Raw genomic sequence first — 4,202 nt, 5'->3', positions numbered from 1 at the left:
GGATCTGGCTGAAAATGTGGTCTCGGCGCCAGTGAGCTATCCTCGATCCGATTGCACCTAAATTAAGTTCAAATCATGTTAATAATTATTATAAAATTATTTTTAAATTTTGGGAATCGAAAAAGTTAAAAAATCTCACCAAACAATTTGGACCGTCTGATTATCATCTTTTTCAAACGGTGTCCGATCGGAGAGGGACCGGTCCTATCTCGAAAATCTCGTCGTCCTGAGTCCATCGATGGCCTCGGATTTTCGATCAGACGATCGGATCACAAGAAAAGTGGCAGAAAGCCACTGCCGTCACTTTCTCTCTCCTCTTTCTCTCTCTTCAAAGCTCGCCGAAAACTCCACCATTCCGGGCATGGCTGGTCGGAAAATGGAGCTGGGTTCATGGGGAGTTGGTGGCAGCTTGGATCGCCGGCGTTGGTGGCCGGAATCGGCCGGAAAATGGTTGACTTCTCTCTCTCTCTCTCCCGTCTTTTTTCTTTCCCTTTTCTTCTCTCTCTTTCTCTTCCTCCCTGCGCTGCTGCCACCTCTCGCAGTCTGGAGCAGCTCTGGTGGCCACTGGGTGGTTGTCCTGCCGTCCAGCTTAGGCCCTTGCCGGAGGAGAAGGGAAAGAAGAAAGAAAAAAAAATGGGGAGGGGGAAGTCGGGAAGGATGCGTGGAAGGGGGGGGTGGCTGCTGCTTGCATTTTTAGCTTTCTGTTTTTTTTTATCTTTTAATTACATTATTAGTCCCTCAACTTTTTAGGGGTTTACAATTAGGTCCAAAATAATTTTTATTATGTTAAAATTTAATAAAATTCTAGTAATGATAAAAATAAATAGAGTCTAGGAAATTTTAATTATTTTATTCTCATTTACTAAATTAACTTTAATTAATTTAATTATTATTACTTTATTTATTATTATTATTATCTTCCTTTATTTTTAAATTAATTCAAATAAATCCTATGATATTAATAACATAATATTACATAATATTTCCTTTTTATTTTATTTATAATTTAAAAATTTTTGGGGTTGTTACATTCTTCCCCCTTTAAGAAAAATTCGTCCTCGAATTTTTGAATAAACAAGAGATAAGGAAAAGAAGATTATTAGAACAAGTGCAATCATTATTCCTCCAGCTATGCAGAGATTAGTAAAACATTTATTCTTCAAACTCTTCGTATATTATATAGACATTCTACTGCTCTTATCTCTCGGCTATTCATTGACTATTTTTCTGACATTTCAAGTATTCGCTATATCTCACTGCTCTTGACTTGATGTCTCATAACTTCAATCAACTTTGGCGCTTACCTCACTTTTATTACGCCCTAACGTGTCTCTTGGTGACTTCAGTGCTCATTCTTTTGTTTCAATAATCTATGTTTCCCCAATGACATAACTTATGTTCCTTATTCCATGGTATCCTATGAGATGTTTTCCTATAGCACTCATCATAGGCATTCCGTTCAAAATCTTTACTCGTCCTATGACCTTAATATTCAACACCTATGCATCTTCTTATTTTCATGATACTTCAAATTTTTAATCTCTTTTGTGTTATTAATAAGGTACTTAGACCAACCTCCGTCCATCTTATGTAACTAGTTAGGTAGAGTTCCCTCCAAGGGCTAAGTGTACCAATTATCAACATTGGAAAGCAAACTGGGTCTCCTCTCTTATATGAAAAATGTGTTTATATTCCTGACTACCAAGTCCATGTGACTTTATCAATTCTCACTCCTCCTTTGGAATGAGGATATCTAGACTTTTTCCTAGAGCTTCTTAGTATGTGGCCTACATCTGACACATTGGCACTCAGATCGAGGCTCTACTACTCCTTTAATATATCATCTCATAATAACTGATTTCAAACATCTCTTAATGTGTTCCTAGCATACCTATTCCTTCTTATCCTCATCATTTTAACTAGCTCTACTGAGCTTTCTTCCTGGCCCTTGGATCTTATCCACTTCCTTTTTCCTATTTCTGGTATTGTTGATAACTTTTCAACCTGCTGTACTTATTCCTTAATTTTAGTCATGTCTCACCCTTACACCTTTTCCTTCAAAGATGTCTATCCCATCATCAACTTTAACTTTCTTTTTATTTCTTAGTCTTATCTTGATTACTAGTTCCATTACTTCGAAAATTCTAATCTTACGATTTACTCCTATCAGCACATTCTTCACTTTATGTAACACTTGTAATTAACCATAGAAAATTCTTTTTGTATCCCCTTTTCCAACTTAACTATCAGAACATTATCATTTCCTACCTCTCTTAGTAGGAAATTATACATCCTGGATGGATAGGAGCCCTAGAAACTATAAGTTTCATCTGAACTAACACGGTTGTGGGAAATGTGTGCCATGCCTTAATTTTAAACAAGATACTTCAAGTGTTTATTCTCCTTAATATAATCACATATAATGCCCACAACTTTCCAAACTTCAGCCTCAAATTACCCATCAGCAACAATTTCATCTATTGAAACTCATCCACAAATAGTACTTCCTCTAGCTCATAGTTTAAAACAGTTGCAAGCCTTAGTAGCTAACTCAATTTAACTCCTGTCATTACTTTGATCGTCCTTTCATACTTAACACTAGGTATGCACTTACTGTCATTCTCATATCAGGAAATTATGTATGAATTGGTGCCTACCAAACTCTCAAATAACTAGGTCTCCTTGACTCAGTCTCTGTTCCTTATATAACCCTCTAGAACCAATAGCACGAGCTAAACTTGAAAAGAAAGAAAAATATCCTCTTATATTCAACTACGCCCGATCGTCCATATTACAACGTTTCATCTATGTTTCTTAGTCTTTCTCTTCAAATTTCATCATCTCCTAGCACAATTGTGCTCTACCTATAAGGTATCATCTGCATGAACCCTTTACCGTACCATTGTCCTTCCTAACATAATACTTTATAATTTATTAACTTTACTTATACTCGACCTATGATTCATAACTATCATTCTTTTCCTCTCATCATACCTATTTGATCCCTTAGATTGACTTTTATTCAACTTACTACTTACTAACTTCTTTTTCTCTGCCTAATTAGATAGTCCGCAATACCATCGCACACCTTCTAGCTTTTGCTCATTATTATTGTATTCCTCACCTAATCTTCCTGATACTATTAATAAGTTAAAAGAATCTTGCCCCATTACTATTCACTTCACTTTAGGAATAGGGAATAGATAAAGTATGATCCAATCATGTAACTCCAAGCTCTATATTTTATCCCCTGGCACTACCTCAACTACATCATGCTATGAGTATCACATTACTAGATTCCATACCTCCATCGCTATTCTCACTAATGTGGTCCCATTTTGGGTTCTCCATCCTTGTCATTCACCTTCCCAAAAATAACACTTAGCCTACCCTATATCTTAACTTTGTTCCTTTTATTATGCGCCCTTCAGGCTGTCCTTTCATTTATTTCCTTTGTCTTACCCAAAATAGAACTTGACTATTCTATCCCTGATTCCATTCTTCTTCCTAACATGATAGCTGTACTTGCTAACTATATCTTTTAGAGTCTCTATCGTGTTATCATATGTCTGTGCTACTCAGATTTGGTCCTTTGACCACTCTAGCTAGTACTTTCACTGGCATTTAGATTATATTGCATCTGTAATCAATTGTCCAAACTTTCATTCTGCACTTTCTTTATCCATTGACCTTCTATGATTTATCTTCGCTAATTTATTACTCTTAACACTATTATAATTATTATTTTTTTCCATGTTTACTCAATTAGCCAAAACATAAGATTCCGGGCACCCAAGCCCATCATCCAATTCAAAGGATTTACATCCATCATGATTTGATTATATATGATTCCTATAATGGAACTTGTATCCTCTCCAGGATACGCGAGCCAACTACTCTCTACCACACTCTATAGTCCCACCTGGGGCACTATTTTGTTGGTCACCATTATTAGTAATAAACTTTGATCCCTTCTAAAAAGATAGGACTATACCCTAACTTACTGCAATAAAGGTACTACATTTACCACATTGTCAAAACCATGTCAAATTAATGACTCTCTTATCATATCATAGCTCTGTAAATCATCAATTCATAGTTCTGACCTTCCCTAGGTAGTAGGGTTGTACTTTACACCTTGCTAATACACACAAGGTATACTATTCTCACTAAGCTTGTCACACCCTACTCCTCGTAAGATG

Source organism: Hevea brasiliensis, chromosome 3, assembly GCF_030052815.1.
Source record: "Hevea brasiliensis isolate MT/VB/25A 57/8 chromosome 3, ASM3005281v1, whole genome shotgun sequence".
NCBI lineage: Eukaryota > Viridiplantae > Streptophyta > Magnoliopsida > Malpighiales > Euphorbiaceae > Hevea > Hevea brasiliensis.
The sequence above is the reverse complement of the archived record's forward strand: the minus strand, read 5'-3'. Positions refer to the sequence as shown.